Here is a 21911-nt window from a genome sequence, read left to right as displayed (position 1 = left end):
TAAAACTTTTTTGATTAATGCGCTTTGAAATAATGGATTCACTGATTAATATCGATTTTTTGTAAAAATTAAAATTTTGTACTTTCTTAACTATTGACATTTTCAAAGATATAAGCTCATCCCAATGTTACACTCATCAAGAGCTTTCATTTGAGTAGGGGAGAAGGGGGTCAATTGAACCAAAAAAAGTTTAGTAATTTTTTACTATTCGAATTAAAACTAAATAATAACTTTTTTTTTCTTGGAATGATAGTTTATTAAGTCTACTATCATTATCAATACATAAATTAGTTAATAAACAACGTGAATTTTTAAAAATTATTAATTTATCCAAACGCGTCGAATGGTTCAATTGACCCCGCTCAGGGGCAATTGAACCACTGCTCGGGGTCAATTGAACCAATGACATTTATAACTCAAACCCGAACTTTTAATAAATAACATATTAATTGTTACTTTCTAATATTACTGTTGCACATTTTTAATACACATATATTATATTTAATAAATTAAAAATCGATTTAAAAATAATTTTAATTACAAATTGAGTTTATCAAATTGTTAGGTTATTTCCCTGAGTATTTTTCACGTCGAGTCAAGATGCGCGCGCATGTCCCATGCTTCTCCGTATGGTTCAATCGTCCCAGGACTGCTGGTTCAATTGACCCGTATAATTTTAAAACAATTAATAGTAAATAATAAATAAATAAACCATTCTATCACTATAAACAAAGTTGAGGATTATAAAATATAAGTATATACAACTACTATAATTCAAATTTTATCAATTAATTCAAAAATTTAAATATTATTAAACAATTTGTCACCAGCCGAAAAGAAAGTTTGCATGCCTAAAAATAAGAAAATCTCAATTTTTCAAAATTTATCGATCGCAATGATTTCAAATTTTGATCATATCCAAGTTTAACATATTAGAATCTAATTCTAAGAGCATGAAGCGTTTTTTCAATTTTTTCGATTTTTTAAGTCGAGTGGTTCAATTGCCCCGTGGTTCATTTGACCCCCTTCTCCCCTACCCACATGCATTTTGATATATTTTTAATATATTCATATAGATAAATATATAAAATATATGAAAAATTGATGTGGGTACTCAAATGAAAGGTCTTGATGAGTGTATTGTCGGAATGAGCTTATATCTTTAAAAATGTCAATAGTTCTCATGATACAAGGTCGTTTCTTAATTATGTTAAATTGCACTGTACTTTCTTAACTATTGATATTTTTAAAGATATAAGCTCATCCCGATGTTACACTCATCAAGAGCTTTTATTTGAGTACCCACATGCATTTTGATATATTTTTCATACATACATATATATAATATATATATATAAATATATGAAAAATTGATGTGGGTACTCAAATGAAAGGTCTCGATGAGTGTAACATCGGAATGAGCTTATATCTTTAAAAATGTCAATATTTCACAAGATAAAAGGTCATTTCTTAATTATGTATCTAGAGATGGAAAATTTTCGAATTTAGCCTAGATAAATACTTATCATCATAAATTAACTATCGGTAAGAATGAAATGAAACCTTTAAAAGACACTAATTCAAATCGAGACCTTTGCAATGAGACTAAATTTTACTAAAAAAAAAAAAAAACCGATTTTATCAAATGACTATCCTGGAAACAAAATTTTTCTTATATTGGTTATTTTAATTAAAAATAAAAAATTGAAGTAAAATTCTTAAAAATGATTTTTTACTTCAAAATTTTCTTGTAATTTTTTTATCAGCATAAATTACAAAAAAAAAAATAATTTTTAAAATTAAATTAATTAATAATAAATTTCTAAAAATGTAATAAAAAAATTCCAAGTGTGTACAATAATAATTCCCTAAAAATTAGAAATATTTAAAATAAAAACAATTTTTTTTTTAAAGATGAGACTAATATCGTAATAATTCAAATAATCCCCCAAAGTATCAATTTATTTATAATTCTAAAGTTGCCTCAAAGAAACGTTTTAGTGTAACGATATCTTCCGGAAAAATAAATAAAAGCAAGAGCTAAGCCACATGCCGTCGTAAAAAATCCCTTCTCAGCAACAGTGTGCCTGCAAATTATAACTATAACTATTACAAAGTCTAAAGAAATTTATTTTAACAAGGATTCGTTAAAAAAACACACAACATATAACCCGAAAGACGAAAGACGAAACGGGTACTGTACTGCGAAACGACAAAGTTGAGATATTTAGGATGGATCTGTGTGTACATTTATCATCATCATCATCGCACATCTTACTTTGTATACCTTTGAACAAATATACTTTGTAGATGTGTAATGATATAGACGACAGTGGTACCGAGCGAAGGTGGCGTCGGTGTTGGTATTATAGTTCTCGGTAATGCACACATGTCTTTTCTGTTCGTTGTATTCTTAGCGGGTAAATATCCGTCGGATAAAAACCCAGAATATTCTTCAGGAACGGCCCAGTAGACGTAGTTTGCACAGGGTGAGTTTGTGCGTATCTATATGTGTGTGAGTGTCGTAAAATTGCGTGATAAAAAACACATATGCAATTGGGACGTTTCGCGGCTATAAAATCCTCCAGCGGTTTTAAAAAAATACTTACGCTCAAGCACTTTTACAACCAGAGAAATGATGAATTTCCAATACCACTTTCATCGCCGTCATACAAGACGTGTCTTCGTCATATATGTCTATATATGCTTTTTACGGACGTATAAATAACGGAATAAAAAATTCTGTATTGATATCTTTTTTATCATCAATATTTAAGGCCGGTTTACTTGCCGAAATGAACATTCATCGGAAACTTTTGATGGGATATTTAATTTTCTAGAAAAAAGACCGCACTTTTTTTCTTAAATATTTACGCCCAATATTTATTTTGAACTCTTGAGACTTGGCAAATTTTTTAAAATTATTCTTGCGACCTGTGATCCACAGATTCGGTAGAATCTGGCGCCAAGTTCCGTTCAAATCTGCTGTAAACGGAGCGCCAGACTACCGACTATGTTTACTGTAAGCAGAACGGTATTTTGAGGTTGCAAAATTTTATTTAATTCTACGGTACTTTTTTTTCCTAAATTGTATATTATAACAGTAATTCATACTTTATTTGACTGTTATTAATTAATTATATTCACTTATAACAATTAATCTAATTGAAATTATTAAATTTAATCAGCACAAACTATAGCAACGCAAAAATTTCGATCCTGACTTTTTTTCGACGGGCAAAGTGATCTGCCACAGACTAAATAATTCGAGAATGCATAGTAATCCTTCATTAGATGGGAAACTACAGTTAAAAAAGATATTTCACAGCTTGCATCTACACCCGCCAGGGTGCGCTGGAATTATTTTTACATAAACTGTAGCTTCAAGGGGATAGTTTGCTATAAAAAATGCAGCCAACGCGAGATTTAAGTTGGTACCAATTGTAAATTTTATTATAATTACAAAATACTAAAATCCGAATAAAAACCGTTTCACTGTAAAAATCGCGCCAAGTCCACGTTCATAAGACTATTAAAGAAAAAAATTTGTTTTTTCTTTACAAAAATATATAAAATAAAAAATAAAAAATCCAAGTAACCGATATGATTGTTTATGATTTTCGGAAATTAAAAAATTGTGTTATAAATTTAAAAATTAAGAAAAAATTTTGGAACGTACTTGGTGTGCGTCATTGTGTATTTAAATTTTTTAAAGTCCTAGTAAATAGATTTTACGAATTTCATTAAAAGTAAAATATTTTGCAGCCGCGCACACTAGATACGTTCTAAAATTTTTTTCTTAATTTTTAAATTTATAACACAATTTTTTAATTTCCGAAAATCATAAACAATCATATCGGTTACTTGGATTTTTTATTTTTTATTTTATATATTTTTGTAAAGAAAAAAACAAATTTTTTTTTCTTAATAGTCTTATGAACGTGGACTTGGCGCGATTTTTTACAGTGAAACTGTTTTTGTTCGGATTAATTATTACACTGATAGAAGGATTTTTTAACTATTAATAATTTAATTTATTAAATTTTAATAAATATTTTTTAAAATTCAATAAATATTTATTTAGGAGAAAAGTACATTTATTAATAGTTAATAAGTATTTATTTATTATATTATATTACTAGCTGATACCCGCCCGCTTCGCTGGGCATACAATAAAATTTTATGTTGTAACCTAGATGAAAAATATAAACAAAATGATTAATTTCAAAAAGATAATTAATATAAATTTTGAATTAGAGAAAAGTGATTGTTTATGATAACCGGTGTTAGCGAGTATTAAATATATGAGAAAAGTATTTTATTATTAATAATCAATCAATCAATGGGTCAGTTAGTCAGTAAATCTGTCATTAGACAGATTTCCGCATCACCCATGACGTACTGTGTAATGAGATGCGTTCCCATTATAATAATGTTATCCTAAACATTTAGTCTAGACCGGATAGGTCAAATGGTAGAGTAGCCGACATGTCACCGGAAGGTTCTGGGTTCGAATCCCTGTCCGAGCTATCTGAATTTTTTCTCGCATATTCTGTAAACTCTTATTAAGAAGGTCCTTCCTATTTCTTTCTCAATCTCTTCCTCCTCCAATTATTCTGTTACGTGAATGTTGGAACGATTCACGTAATAATTATCCGTAACTCCTATTCTTTCCTTCTTCATAGTATTATTTAATTTTAAAATGTCAATAATTTTTTAATTTTAAAAAAATGTTAATAATAAAATACTTTTCTCATATATTTAATACTCGCTAACACCGGTCATCACAAACAATCACTTTTCTCTAATTCAAAATTTATATTCATTATCTTTTTGAAATTAACCATTTTGTTTATATTTTTCATCTAGTTTAACCCTTAAAAATTTATTGTATTCCTATCGAAGCGGGCGGGTATCAGCTAGTTATTAATAAATTCATAACAAATTAAGTGGTATTAAAAAATATATTTATTATTACTCATTTTATTAGAAATTATCTTAAATCGACCGTTTTTTATAATAATTTAACGATATCGTTGTAAAATTTTAGAGAAGACGCATCAGACACAATTTACCATTTTAATTTTAATCATTAAAATCAGTATAATCATTTAACAATATCAACTTGATAATATTTATGTTTAATTTATCTGTGTTATGATATAATCGAGTTCATCCTTCATGATTATTCCAATACATATAAGTTATTTCAGTTATTAATGATTTAGCTATTCTTTTTTTAAAAACGTATGATTATGAATTCTACTGTCCCAACAGTCAATCGATAAAATTTAAAAATCAATCATTTTGACAGTTATTATAGCAACGGTAACCATGATAACGGTAACCATGGTAACGGCAAACCATGGTAACGGTAACCATGGCAACGGTAACCACGGCAACGGTAACCATAGCAACGGTAACCATGGCAACGATAACCATGACAATGGTAACCATGGCAACGGTTGATTAGCGTGGGTGGTTGTAGGGGGGTTGAGTTCGATAATTTACGGGTGCCACTGATGGTTTCTTAGATTAGAGGGTCAAAATGATATTTCGCTCCCAAAAAAAGAGAGAGATATAGGGAAGGGGAAAGATTATAGGGCACGGGAGGGGAGGAGAAGAATGAGAGGGAGGGGAGGGGAGGGCATATGTGATGGTAGACGAAAAATTCATTTTGGCTAGGAATTGCGTAAAATCCGTTCTTAGTGAGCGTCTACATCACGAATGGAGTAACTATGCTAAATTTCAAGTCAATCGGGCGAATAGTTTCAGAGATCTCGTGATGAGTGAGTGGTATTTCGCTTATATATATATAGATAAGAACGATTATTGTACACTGAGAAAAAAAATACTTTTACTCAATTAACAATTTCTTGGTTCAAGAAACTCGCTAACGATCAAATATTCTATTATTATTAATTATTAATATCTGAAGAGAAGAACATCAATATTAAACTTTGGATAATAGATAAAAAATAAATAGCTTTGTTTAAATTAAGTAAAAATTATTTCAATCAATTTAACAATTTCTTGAGATAAGAATATATATTCTTGAAAATTTTCAAGAACATAAATTCTTCTATAAAGAAAATTTTCTTAATAAAAATATTTTTTTTTTCTTAGTGTAAAATAGCAAATTCTATCACAGCTCATAATTATCTTTTATATTTTAAAATATTAAAAACGTTAATTTATTTAATGAATTTTATTATTATCATGTATTCCAGTTATAGCATTATAAAAAGTGTCGAAAGAAAATTGCTATTTTTGCTTTTTATTTTAAATAAATATTTGTTAATAGTTAATAAATATTTGTTAACTATTAACAAATATTTATTGAAATTTAATAAATCGTATTTCATAAATAATTCATTAACTGTTAATGAATATTTATTAAATCCTATGATGTTAAAAAATCATTTATTAACAGTTAATAAAGCTTATTAAATACACTGATAGAAGGATTTGTTTATAGTTAAAAATATTTGTTAATATTTAACAAATCATTTATTAGAGACGACTTTTTAGTCCTTAACAAATATTTTTTAGTATTTAAAAATATTTATTAATATTTAATAAATGAATATCAGATTTATTAAATACAAACGAATGATTTTAAATACTAAGAAATATTTGTTTAATACTAAAAAATGGTCTCTAATAAATGATTTGTTAACTATTAACAAATATTTTTTAATACAAATAAATCCTTCTATCAGTGTGCGGCTTAAATATTGAAGATACGGAAAAATTAAGACACCTTTTTGATGGGAAATTAAATTCTCTGTAAAAAGTATATTTTAATTTCCTTCTATCTCTTTTTATTCAGCCGTAGATTTTTTTGGTGTCAGGATTTTTTCATATTTTTGATATTTGAGCCAAAATTTTGAGTTCTATTTTTTATAAAATTGTAAAAATATCGGTGTAAAAAATTAAAGACCTCAAATATTTTACGAGCCTCTAAAGAAATAAAATCCCCAGGCAATTGATATCTCTTATCAATATTAAAAAAAAAAAAACAGCCAAGTTTACTCACCGAAAGATGATAAATCGAGTTTTATAAATTCCCACCAAAGTTAGATCTGAAAAAAAATAAGAGCGCGAGTAAAAAAAAGTGAAATGAATTCGTCGGGTTTTATTATTCTTTTATCATGACTGTAGGCAAGTTGTATTTTTTGAAACAGTGGATAACTACATTACTTTTACGATTATTTATAGCTGCTCTCAAAGTATCCTCGTCATAGCCGGGTTCTTAGGTTGATAAGAGAGAAAAATATAAAGCTGGAACGGATCCGCTTGTTTTTCTTACATTTTGTCGTGTTTTATATCAACCTTGTTTGGGAGGCTCCACTATCTCTACCCACACACTCCACTCATATTATATTAAATTATATTAAATATATTATATTATATTATAAGATTTTATACTTTTGTACTATTAAAACTTGTAAACCCGGTTGTTGATTTAGCTGATGGGTGAAACTACTTTTAACACAGGACTACCTTTTTTTGGGAAACCATATAATTTATTATTAACGCAACTTCTATTCCATCCCACTGGTGACTCACCACAAATTCGTTTTGACGTGAGTCACTAGTGATTAGTGCTTTCGATGGATAAATTAAAAATTCGATCCATTTAATCAACATTATTGTCAATTTTAACTTTATTACTTCTGTTTATATTCAAGCTATCGATTATTTTGTAAAAGTTTTTATTAAAAATTTTTTATCACATTTTTTGGCAAGTCGCTAATTTTTTCTAGATGAAAATTACGTTAATTTTCTAAAATTTTTTTATTAATTCCTCAAAATAAAATCTTAATAAAGTTTTTCGACCAATTGTATATTTTTTTGTGCCATAAATTTTTTAAATATATTTTTTTGGCAATTTTTGAGTCTTTTATTACCAAAATAATTACAAATTCCATTAAAAATTAATAAATTTTTGAAAAGCAATTATTTGATGACATTTTTTGGCAAATCGCAAATTTTTTCTCGGTGAAAATTACGTAAATTTTCTAAAATTTTTTTATTAATTCTTTAAAATAAAATTTTGATAAAAAGAAAGTTTACAATTACTCAAAATAAAGTTTTTCGGCTAATTGCAGCTTTTTTTTTTGCCAAAAATTTTTTAAATATTATTATTCGTAGTAAAATTTGTAAATTACTCAAAAAAAAATTTTTCTTTAATTTTTTCGGCAATTTTTATGTCTGTTATTACCAATAAAATTGTAAATTTATTAAAAATTAATGAATTTTTCAAAAGCAATGATTTGATGATATTTTCTGGTAAATTGCTAATTTTTTCTAAGTGAAAATTGCGCAAATTTTTTTATTAATTCCTTTAAATAAAATATTAATAAGAAACATTGTAAAATGAATTATTAATGAAACTTTTCGGCTAATTGCAATTTTTTTGTGCCAAAAATTTTTTAAACATTATTATTTGTTGTAAAATTTGTAAATTGCTCGAAAAAAAATTTTAATATTTTTTTTTGGCAATTTTTGAGTTTCTTGTTTTCAAAAATAATTGTAAATTTATTAAAAATTAGTGAATTCCTCAAAATCAAGTCTTTGATGACATTTTTCGGCGAGTCGTGAGTCTTTTGTTGGCAAAGTAAGCTCGGACCGTTTTCTGTCTACCTGAGCTCGTTTTTCGACGTGAGAAACAACGGATGAATTTGTGTGAGGCGCAATTCTAGACCCGACACTAAGACAGACGACTTGACAACGAGCCGAAGGTGTGGACCAACAGGCATCCCATTTTGTCGACACACAGATGCGGAGGAACCGCTCACATCTAAACAAAATGGATTTATACATTTATATCTGTATATATGGATCCGAGATCGAGATATCTCCTTTTTCTCGGAACGTTCGAACGGCGAGCCACCAGACAAAGCGATTTGGACCGTTGGATATTTTGCTACGACCATTAAATCGTGTTATCGGTACCAGATACCTTTTTTACTTTTTATTATTTTATTCTACTTGGTTTAGTTACCTTCTTATTTTTTTTCGGATAGACCCGATCTTAGTGGGACAAAGAGTCCAAAATCCAGAATAAAGAATACTTTTGTACAATCTCGGACATTTTTTACTAAGCCCGATTTTTGTGAAAAATAAAAAAATATCGAGTGAAGGCTGAAAGTAGGTGATAAATTGATTATGTAGATATGCAATTCTAAATGGATGTATGCATTTAAATTTAAATATTCTCGAGTTATGTTGTTGTTGTTGTTGTTGTTGTTGTTGGATTGGAAAAAAGGTTATGCAGATTAACTTGTCGAAAATTAATGGTGATGAGAGAAAAGGATTAGCTTGGACCGATGACACTCGACATCATCTTACAAGTGACATTAATCCATACAGTCATTATAAATTGGTGATACGCATAAATATATCCATAATGAATATAGATATAACGCAGTAATCCAAAGTCCTGAGGCATTCCAATGAGACCAAATATTTCGTTGCAGTTGTCAGAGCTTGTAAAATCCCAGTCACCTTTTTGAGATGGGAGATGCTAATGGATAATTAATCTGTATGTGGAGCATGTGTCAACAAGTTTTTTTCGATAGAAAGAATTATTATTAGATTTTTAATACCCGAATTAAAGAAAATAAAAATAACTAACAACCTTGCAGTCACTATGTGACTTGTGAACTATAAATAAATAAAATTTTGCTTTATTAAAAAATGACTTGTTAAATTGCACTGTATTTTTTTAACCATTGACGTTTTTAAAGATATAAGCTCATTCTGATGTTATACTCATCAAGAGCTTTCATTTGAGTACCCACATGCGTTTTTGATAATTTTTCAAAAAAACATTTATATATAATATATATAAATATATGAAAAATTGATGTGGGTACTTGAATAAAAGGTCCTAATGAGTGTAACATCGGGATGAGCTTATATCATTAAAAATGTGAATAATTCTCAAGATACAACGTCGTTTCGTAATTATGTTAAATTGCACTGTACTTTTTTAACCTTTGACATCGTTAAAGATATAAGCTCATCCCGATGTTACACTCATCAAGAGCTTTCATTTGAGTACCCACATTCATTTTCATATATTTTTCATATATACGTATATATAATATATATAAATATATGAAAAATTGATGTGGGTACTCAAATGAAAGGTCGTGATGAGTGTCACATCGGGATGAGCTTATATCTTAAAAAATGTCAATAGTTCTCAAGATACAAAGTCGTTTCTTAATTATGGTCAATTGCACTGTACTTTTTTAACTACTGACGTTTTTAAAGATATAAACTCATCCTGATGTTATACTCATCAAGAGCTTTCATTTAAGTACCCACATGCATTTTGATATATTTTTCATATATACATTTATATAATATATATATAAATATATGAAAAATTGATGTGGGTACTCAAATGAAAGGTCGTGATGAGTGTCACATCGGGATGAGCTTATATCTTAAAAAATGTCAATAGTTCACGAGATACAAGGTCGTTTCGTAATTATGTATCTAGAGATAGAGCATTTTCGAATGCAGCCTAAATACTTATCATAAAATAAATTGACTATTGGTGCGAATGATATGAAGTCATGAAAAGGCACAATTCTAGATCAAGACTTTTCCATCGATACCAAATTTAACCATAAAAACCCATTTTATCTCATAAATACACTTGCCAAAAAATTTTGCTTATTCTCTTGATAATATAGATGATTTTTTTTCTTTTATTTTTTTATTTTTAGATCAATAAATTTCTATTCAAATTTTATGAATTTTTTTTTCTTGTCTGTAGATGAAAAAATTAAATGGAATTTTTTCTTTTAATATTCTTATTTGTGGATAAAAAGATTTTTGTTTTAATTTAATAAATTTTTTAAAATTATTATTAATTAATTATTAAAAAATTACCTAAAATATATTCTTATAAAAATTTGTTATGTTTTTAACATCTTTCTATTCTATATTTTTAACATAAATTTTCCTCCAAGTTATTTAAATAAATCATCGATTTATGATGTGTTCGCAAAAAATACAAAGTGATCATCTAGAATGAATTCAGAATGAAGAATCTCACTATTTGCATATGAATAACTCGGTGCAAATAGAAGATTAAGTCATTACAGGACTCATGAGTACGCTCTGACGGAATAATATGATACATTATTAGGTTATTGAAGTAATAGGAATATATTACCCGATAATTCTTATCGGATTTATTTAAATTTTATATTCCTGAAGAATGAATGCACTATACAATAATACTGGAGAAATTATACACAGAGATAATTCTCTTAGCTGTGGAGTACGAGGCTGTTTCGCCGATAGCTTGTTTAGTACATCATGTTCCCACGTTATATTGGCGAACGGATGCTCGATAGTTGGCTCTATACTAGCACCGAGTACAGAACAGATAGAGAAGAGGAAAGAAGGAGAAATACAGGATATATACTTCAGTTTGGTACGTGGGAGCCTCTTCATCTAGTCTTGTGCTCTCTTCTATTTTGTTTGCTGACCAAATCGCCCGTGGGCTCTCTACAACTCTCCACTCTCTTCTCTGTACTCCCTGTAATTTCCGATACATTTTGACTCGTCACCTTATTAGTTCGATAAATAACAGAAACACCATTGTGTAAACCGAGGCTAAAATTTATAAGTATTTATTATTTATTATTCATCTTAAGTCAACACTCAGCGGTTGATCTGCCGGATCTTTGCTTCAAAAGTGTAATTAAAAAAACAGACAATTATAAAGCGAATTTGCTCGTAGATAAATTTTCTGTTTATCTTAGAAAAGAAATGATACTTTTTTGAAGAGACAAAAAAATTTTCTAATCCTACACACGTAAAATTTAAAAAAAAAAAACGTGTAAAAATTCTTAAACATGGCCAATTTTTCATTTAAGGCTATATTAATTGAAAAAATTTTTTTTTCTTCAATATGAACGTCAATTATGGTAACAAATTAGCTAAAAATTGATTGAACTGAAAATAAATGACAAATAAGCTCAAAAAAAAATTTTTTATCTTGTAACCTTATATCTCAAAAATTAACTCTCTAGTAGCAAGACAATTTAGCGACCATGCGCCACCTATCGGATTTTTTTAAAACTATTTTGATAAAAAAATTATTTGTAGCCATTTTATGTTTATGGCTGTATTAATTGAAGAAAAAAAATTTTTTTTTTAAATATATACGTCAATTATGGTAACAAATTAGCTAAAAATTGATTGAACTGACAATAAATGACAATTTAGCTCAAAAAAAAATTTTTATCTTGTAAGCTTATATTTTAAAAATCAACTCTCTAGTTGCGAGACAGTTTAGCGACCATGCACCACCTGTCGGAAATTTTCAGAACTATTTTTAGTCAAAAAATTATCTATGGATTTATTAAGTCTTATCAGGATATATTAAGCCTAAAAATTTTCTTACAGATAAATCAGAGGCTCTTGCGATATGATTTTTATTACTTTACAATATATATACTACAAGCGCTTGTCGATAAATTTCTCGTTAGTGTGTAGTAGGTAGTGTGTAATCTGTTAACGTTTATTTGGATATTAAATAAACTGTGAAAAGTTGACACCAATGAAAATTTAAATTAACGTAATAGGATTACGCTGTCATTGCCGGTAGATATATACGACTCGGTACCGGGTAAATGCAAACTGGGAGCATGAAAAAAAAATGCCGGGATGATTTTTAATAGTGTTGTTGATGCAGAGCCAGTATATACATGCACATCTCCATGTGTAATCTGTTTATAAACAAGATTATGTATTTATATTTACAACTATAAAAATGAGAATGAGGATGGAAAAAAATATTGTTTACGACAGGAGTGGGTACATAACTAATAACTGTTTGCAAAAAGTTCGGTACATTGCTCTCAAGCTCAAGCTCGAGTTAGAGAGAGAGTTATATTATAACTAGATTGGATTTTAAATATATAGATGTGTTTTATTGGACAGAGACACTGGACTGAGTTGACTCGAGTTTAGGTTTTATTTGCATCGGTATATTATATACCGACTAGCAAGTTAAGCGAGTTCTCGACTAAGACGACACAGCGTTTACAAGGAAGGAGGAATGCGGAACAGTATTGACATTAATTCGTGCAATACTAAGTCTAGGAATTTTACTGCGATTTAATGTTCCTTCGGCTACTATCCATCTTTCTGTTGATAACTATTTCATTCTAATCTCTACAACTTGTTTCGTTATTTTAACTATTTTATTTTTATTAATTTTAATTAAAAACATTTACTAGTCTTGAATTTAATTAAATATTTTTAAAATTATTATTATTATTATTATTATTATTATTATTATTATTATTTAATAGTCAAAAAATTTGATATGACTTTATAAACCTTTATATCATTTTTTAAATAAAACTAGTGCCTGGAATTTCCGCTAGGTGGCGCATGGTAGCTAAATTTTCTCGATAGAAGAGACTTGAAATCTAAAGTATTAAGTTTAAAAATAAAATAAATTTTTTTCTGCTATTGAGTTTAATCAAATACTAAAGCAATTTTTATTTCATAAAACGTTATAATTTTTTTAATAAAATATCTTTTTGATCGTAATGTTGTGATAATTTAAGATCAAGAATAAAATTATTATAAAATAAATAAAGACATTGATATAGAGAAGCTTGCTCTGGGTATTGACAACCTCGAACGATACATATCCACAAGATAAGCAGGATAATTATTTATAAGACTCTGTCGGGAAGTTAAAATGACTTTTTTATGGGTACGATTTTTCTTCATAGACATAGAAGCCGGCACTACATAGACTTTGGTCTTTTTTTCAGTGTATTGATGGGTAAAGTATAATGAGCACTCGAGAAAGCATTATATGTATAAACGAATACAAGTAGATGTAGATGTAGAGGTAGAGAGAGCGGCGTAGGGCCGGACGAATACAAGTCACAGAATACAAGAAAGAAAGAGAAAATGGACGAGGATGTTTAAACGACACAATGACGAGCGAGCTCGGCAAACAAGACACTTGCTTAGGTACACACGTGCACGACTCTCTTATACTTAAACAAACAAGATTGCGTACATGCTAGCATTATTCCGTACTCCAGCTCCAGAGCTTATTCTGTCCTCGGTTCGGTATCACATGAGCCCACTTGCAATCTACCGAAGGGGCTTTCCTGGCCTTTGCCAAGCGCCGATTCATCAGCTCAAGTCATACGACCAAATTCAATAACATTTATTAATCAATCGGTAAATATCCTCATCTCTTAGCTCTACTCTTTATGGATAAGTATTAAACCTTTATTAAAACGTTAGAAGATTTTTTTTTAATACTTATTCATAAAAAAAAATTTTTTATACGATCTCACCAAATCATTTAAAGAAAATAGAAAAATAACAATGACTTTTTATATTTTTTAGAAAATTTATCTTATTAAATTAAAAAATAATATATTTAATAACTAATTCAACAAAAAATTAACCACAGATAAATTATTTCGACGGTTAAAATAAATTATTTTTATTTTAAACTTATAATCTCAGACTTAACTCTTTAGTAGCGAGAAGATTTAGCGACCATATGCCACGTATCGGAATTTTTCCAAACTATTTATAAAAAACATTTAAATAAATTTTCTAGATAATTAAAATAAATTATTTCCACTTTAGACTTAATTTCTTAAACTTAACTCTCTAGTAGCGAGAAGATTTAGCGACCATGCGCCACCTATCGGAATTTTTCCAAACTATTTTTTTTTAAATGTTAAATTACTGTTTTTATTGTTAAGAAGAATAATTTAGGTAAAGAAAATTATCAATTTGACGCTTAATTAAATATTTAAAAAATTACCATCATTATTTTATAATAATCGTAATTCGTAAATAATTTTCCATGTATCCTTAGCCTTGTTACATACTTTTATTCCCTCTGTCGGGATATTCCGCAATAGGATTACAATTGACAACGAGTCAGTAATGTCAATCGTTTAATTTGACTGGAATACACGGGTAAATAAATGTAACTCATACAAAAGAGTCCGGTAGAATGTGTATATGTGTATATAATACATACATGGGTTGTATTAAAACGAAAACGGTACGGCAATCTACCAGATGAGATTCGCGTACTCTCAGTTATTCAGCATCAAGCAGTATGCCCTCTGCTTGTCTCAGGCTCAGTCTCAGTCTCGGTATATATCTCCAATGCAAATCCCAACGAACTACCGAGAATCGTGGAACGTCCTTACAAATGGAAATCGACGAGAGCTCGTGGCGGACAGAGAAGAAAATAAAGGAAAGGATTGGCTGAAGTAGAGGGAAAATAAAATAAGGATAAGTAGAATACCTGAACCTGTATAAAGGTATAAGGTATATTTCTGCTCGTTCCACCACAGGTATAAGCTAAAGGTATAAGGTATATATCGCTCGATGGAAAAGAACCCAAAAAAAGAGTCAAGTTGAAGAGAGCAAGAGATAAAAGGGAAAAAGGACGAGCTAAAAAATTCACCACTGTAACTGCATGGGTATAAGTATGAGTATAAGTATGAGGATAAGGATAAGAATAAAGATGGGAGTGTTACGAATGAACGTGCTGTAAGTAAGCCAAAGCTGAAGCTGAAGCTAAGGCTAAAGCTAAAGCTAAAGCTAAAGGAAAGCAAAGCGAAGCCAGTTTGTCCGACCGCGGCTAAGGAAACTAATTAAGACACTGTTGATCTCTCTGAACAAAATTTCATGATCGATTAGCATAGGCGATAAAGAATCGTGAGGTGAGTCGTTGGCGTGTGCACGACCTTAATTAACGTACCCAATCCTCAATCCTCCTCGGGTTTTTCACCCGGCCAGAGACTCCTCGAGGTCTAACCAGACCCAGAGACACGGTAACAACCTAAATTGATTGATACATTTATTACTCATGTTTATTGCCGGTGGTACCGAGTAACTTAATCAACAATAAACGTTTCAGCCTCCTCTTTCTCTTTCCCCGGCCCCAGCGAGAACGATAAATAATTTAACAGCAGCAGTACCTGGTAATTGTCAACCACTTCAAGTGTCGGCTTGTCAGCTAATTGTTACATATGCTTCGTCTACTTTTGTTCTTTGATCTTTTATTATATGTTAGTGTGACTGCGGAAGTTTCAGGAGGTTTTTAGATCGAGATAATTCATAACTTTTAAATCTAAATCCGTATTAATTTTAAATAACTGCAAATTTATTCCGGGAGATCTCGCTAGTTGACAAAACTTATATCCTTGGTAAACTTTGGTGATCCTTATTTTCTAGAAGATATATTAAGCATCGATTTAAGTTGGTAAGCTTAATAGTCTTGGTTTTCTGTTTTTGGTTTAGATTTAGATGAATATTTATCAATTTATTTATTTTAAATAAATTTTTTTGCAACGCAAAAATGATAAACATTTTTATTTTAAAATTATTTTTTGGCTGAATTTTTTGATAAATTTCAAATATTTTAACGATAATCTTTTATAACCCATTTATTTTGAATTTCAGTTTTTTAAATATTAAATTTTTATTTAAACTTCAAAAAATTCGCTTTTTATCCCAAAAAAATAGAAATTAAAAATTTTTTAGTACAAAATATTGCTATTTAAAAATATTAAAAATTAACTGACTAGAAAATTAGCTAATTAAAACATCATTAAATTTTCCAAATTTTAACAAAAATTTTTTTAATAATTTTTACACTCCATAAATATCCATTCCAAAAACAGTACGCGGAAAAAAATAAATAGTTAATGCAACATGATGCAGTCTTGGTAAATAAACATGACTTAATTTGAAAATAATAGCAATTAATAATAATTTAATTACCTTTATCACAAATAAAAGCTATTGGCAATAAAAATTGTTTATAATTTGAATAAACAAAAATATCGTTCACAAATTGTATAATTCAATAATTTACTCTTATTTTCATCTGCAATATTATAAATCCTAAAAAATCTAGTTACTTTATAATAAATAATGTTTCTGAAGCATAAATATTTAGTTGTTGCAGCTTAATTTTGTGCTATTAAGACTACATGACAAATCATGTTGCTGCCACATGATTTTTCTCATGCTATCGCAACATGATTGTCATGTAGCCGAAACGTGACAAATCATGTAGCTGCAACATGATTTTTCTCATGCGACCGCAACATGATTATCATGTAGCCAAAACATGGGAATCATGTTGCTGCCACATGATTTTTCTCATGCTACCGCAACATGATTGTCATGTAGCCGAAACGTGGCAAATCATGTAGCTGCAACATGATTTTTCTCATGCGACCGCAACATGATTATCATGTAGCCGAAACACGGAAATCATGTTGCTGCCACATGATTCTTCTCATGCTACCGCAACATGATTGTCATGTAGCCGAAACGTGGCAAATCATGTAGCTGCAACATGATTTTTCTCATGCGACCGCAACATGATTATCATGTAGCCAAAACATGGAAATCATGTTGCTGCCACATGATTCTTCTCATGCTACCGCAACATGACTGTCATGTAGCCGAAATATGGCAAATCATGCTACTGCAACATGATTGTCATGTAGCCGAAACATGACAAATCATGTGGCTGCAACATGATTTCATCATGTTTATTTACCAAGACTACATCATGTTGCATTTACTATTTACTTTTTCCCGTGTAGCTTCGCAATATACGAAAAAATTATCAAGTACATCAGAAGAACTATTGCTTTAAATAACAAGCTTCTCGGGAGGGATTTTACGACTGCGTTAAAGACCACCTGATTTATTATTTTTAAAAGATAGTAATCCGTTATTATTAAATATTCAAACCACACCTCGAGTCACTCGCTATTCACCGCACCGGATCCTCTCCTATCGTATCCTATCTCAGGTGCCTACCAGCTATTGAATAAAGAACATATGCAGATGCAAAGTTGGACAATAAAAGTAAAACAGAATAAGAAACAAAGCCCGGCAAATTTAAACATTAAAAGATGACAAGATGTTTATAGAATCCATTTGTTGATAATTGCCGTTGTTATAACACGATACACATGTATATAATGTATATAATGTGCTAGATTGTTATTCAGTACATGTGTACTTACATTATACGTTAGTTAGTAGGTGCTGAGCTAGCTATCGCTCTCGGATCTTTTTTTCTAGTCGTCATGATTCATGATTCACGGGCTCGTATTTCTAATCGTTTCATATTTCCAGCACAGCGATACGTAAAACATATTGCTGTACAAGAATCTTTGATTAATCTAGTATATCGTTAGATTATATCGTCATTGTAATATTCATTACCATTATTATGCTTACGATGCTCACTATATTCTATAAATTTTATCCATCCTGGGTCAGGTCTTTACTTCGGTTCTGCAGAAAATGATATTGCAACTTTTAAATCTAATATATAATAAAGTTTACGGAGAAAAAGTCGCTGAGAGAATAAGCATCGGTACTCGAGTTGGAAACGAGTATAAAATATATTACACATGTACACATGAGTGTCTTGTGTGTATGTGAATATATGAAGACCAAGAAGTAAGGGGAAGAAGGAAGCGGTGGATCTCTGTTACTCTCTCCAGGATTGAGTCGGGGATATGAATAATTCATTGTGAAGGGGTTAAGGGAGCTGAAGAAGATAAGGAGCCCTGGATAAAGGGCTATCTGTTTAATGGGATACATTGGTTAGATCGAGGTTTAACCACTGAAATCCGTGATTGACTGGTACCTCATGCTCCTGATCATGACAAAACATTATAAACTAAATCTTGGGGCTCGGGTATTTGATATAACCGAGTATTTTTCAAAAGTTTTGTGTTTTTGGTTAGAATAAAGTTATTTGAATTTTTGACTCACCGATGTGAAGGCTTCGTTATTAGGCTGGATAGTTTAAAACGGTGGCAGAAACTGGTGTTGAAAATCTGAAAAAACAATTATTTTATTAGTAATTTTTTGGAAAAAGAACAAAATTCTATCTTAATTTTTAATCTATATTATTAAGAGAATAAGCGAAGTTTGTGGCCAGTGTATTTGTATGATAAAATGGGTTTTTATGGTTACATTTGATATCGTTGATAAGGTCTTGACCTGAATTTGTGCCTTTTCAAGGTTTCATATCATTCGCACTAATAGTCAATTTATGATGATAAGTATTTAGGCTGCATTAAAAATGCTCTATCTCTAGATACATATTTAAGAAATGACCTGGTATCTTGAGAACTATTGACATTTTTAAAGATATAAGCTCACTCCGATGTTACACTCATCTAGACCTTTCATTTGAGTACCCACATCAATTTTTCATATATTTATATATATATTATATATATGTATGTATGAAAAATATATCAAAATGCATGTGGGTACTCAAATAAAAGCTCTTGATGAGTGTAACATCGGGATGAGCTTATATCTTTAAAAATGTCAATATTTAAGAAAGTACAGTGCAATTTAACAAAAGTCATTATTTAATAAAGCAAAATTTTAATTATTTATAGTTCACAAGTGGCAGTCACATAGTGACTGCAAGGTTGCTAGTATTTAATTAATAAGCTTTAATAAGTATTAAAAAATGAATTTTTTTATAGATCAGATAATTTTATAAATATTTTTTAATTATTAAAATATGTAATTTAAAAAAACACATTTTAGAAAATAAAGTAATAGAAAAAAATTTGAATAAATTTTTTATCAATGTATACTTATTTTTTAAATAAAATTATAATTTTTCCTGAAAAAAGAAATAAAAAGTCTTATTATTATCTGAAAACTTGTAATAATATTCAATTGATATAAATTAATGAAAAAAATTGGATATATATTAGAAGTAAGTAAATTCAAAAAATAATTGCTTTTATTTAATAAAATGATAAATTTAATAATTAATTAATAAACTCTTCTATCATTGCATTAAAAAATAAAATTTTAAGCCTAATTAAATAACTATCTCATGAAGATAAAATTGATTTTCTGAAAATACCGGAATGTGGATCATCAAAATCTTTATCAAATATTATAATAAAAAATTATTAAAAAAGCAACAATGATGTTCTCTATTAATAATCCATCAGATATTTATATATTTACACTGGGATTTGGATTTATAATTTATCACTGAAAATAGTAGGAGTTAAAAGTAATAAGATAAAATATGAGGAGAGAAGAGATTGTTATTCTATTTCTATCGGTTAAGAGAAGGTAATAAAAGGTAATGTCTGGCCTAGAATGAGAAGATGCGTTATTATGAGTAACGTTAAAAATTTTCCATGGTTAATTACATGCATAACTAATACAGAATAAGAATAAAGAATAAAGAACAGAAAACGGTGTTATATGATGTCGAGTTGATGTTGGTCTGTAGTTAAATTTTTGACCGCCTTTATTAAGCCAAACCGGTTGTCTGTTAACAAACTTTGGGAGAAAACGCAAGACCTTTTAGTTTACTAATGTTGGTAAGTATAAGACGTTTAAAATTATGAACCAGAAACAGGGAACAGGGAACTATAAAATAAAAACTAAAAAGTCGAGCCGGTTCTCGTTATTTTTAATAATAAATTCTTTTAAAAACGTTTAATCACGGATTTGGGTGACGCTAATTATGAAAGGTGTTAACGATAATTTATTAAAAGCTTATTTCCAGCGGCTAAAATAATTTCATTAATCTGCCACGTGGATATGCGCCGAACAAACTTTGGTCTATATTTATAATTGACAGGAAGTTGGACGAGGAGCGCATAACTGCTGGTATATTGCTCTATTGGTCTATTATGGTTTACATACTTTACATTTTTAAATTAGATTTTTAATTTTGCATTTTTTTTCCATTCACTTTTTGTGAGTTTGGTTATTTTCAGTGACACCCAATAAAAAAACCCGATAAAAAAACTTGGACATACTAAAATTGTTCTGCTATTAATAAAGACGTCATTTTTATTACTCTATTTTGAAACATCGGTTCGCTTTATTTCATTTCATATTCATCGAAATCATTTTATATTTTTGACATAATTAATTTCCGATAATTTTAAAATTAAACCAATTCCATCCGGTATGGAGTCAATTTATCATGGAAATTTTTTTGAACTGAATTTGGAAAGTGCTATTTAAGGTGATACATTCGACACTAGATAGCAGTCAAATTTAAAATATTTAATCACATTTGATTATTATACAATATTGAGCTAATTTTAAAACACAGTTATTAGATTTCTTTAAATTTGCCTTGTAAAAAATTCAGGCTTTAAATTCAGTCAAAATTTGATTTAAATAGACTAAAAATATTAAAAATATCATTGAAAAATAATTAGATTTTTTATTTAAAGTAAAAATAAATTTCAAAATCCCCAAAAACAAAACTCAAATTTTTTTTATTAATTTTAATAGTTTTTGATCAATTATTATTATATAAAATATTTAATAGGTCGTTTTTTTGTCTCAATTATTATTTCTCAAGATAAAAAAAATTCCAGAGCTTTAAAATTCATAGTTTCAAAATTTGTCTTGTAAAAAAAAGTTAGGCTTTAAATTGAGTCAAAATTTAATTTTAATAGACTAGATATATTGAAAATATCATTTTTGAAAAAAAAAAATTAAATTTTTTTTTAAAGTAAGTATAAATTAAAAATCCCAAAAAACAGAACTTAAATTTTTGTTATTAATTTTGATAGTTTATTTTATCAATTATTATTATTTGAAATTTTTAATAGGTCGTTTTTTTGTCTCAATTATTTATTCTGAACAGTAATTCTATTACAAAAATTTCTCAAGATAAAAATTCCAGAGCTGTAAAATTCCCAGCTATTAAATAATTTACCAAGATTATTAATAAACATTATCTTATCAAAGAATTAAATTTTTTTTAAAACACTAATTTAACGAGCTCCAAATTAACTTGAGTTTATTTAAATCCTCACAAA

General features: G+C 28.7%; 1 protein-coding gene and 1 long non-coding RNA gene across 2 annotated transcripts in view; one reads left to right on the top strand and one right to left on the bottom strand.

Annotated features, from left to right (window-relative positions):
* LOC123259546 (ephrin-B2) overlaps positions 1–21911 on the top strand; it is a 355672-nt gene that overhangs the window by 239243 nt on the left and 94518 nt on the right. The gene's annotated exons all lie outside the window — the stretch shown is intronic.
* LOC123259562 overlaps positions 1–21911 on the bottom strand; it is a 246629-nt gene that overhangs the window by 155550 nt on the left and 69168 nt on the right. Inside the window, exons 6-7 of the long non-coding RNA XR_006508266.1 lie at positions 18853–18917; positions 7040–7085 (exon numbers count right to left, since the gene is read on the bottom strand). This is a non-coding gene — a long non-coding RNA (uncharacterized LOC123259562). The remainder of the gene's footprint in view (positions 1–7039; positions 7086–18852; positions 18918–21911) is intronic.

The sequence above is a fragment of the Cotesia glomerata genome, linkage group LG2, assembly GCF_020080835.1.
Source record: "Cotesia glomerata isolate CgM1 linkage group LG2, MPM_Cglom_v2.3, whole genome shotgun sequence".
Taxonomy (NCBI): domain Eukaryota; kingdom Metazoa; phylum Arthropoda; class Insecta; order Hymenoptera; family Braconidae; genus Cotesia; species Cotesia glomerata.
The sequence above is the reverse complement of the archived record's forward strand: the minus strand, read 5'-3'. Positions and strand labels throughout refer to the sequence as shown.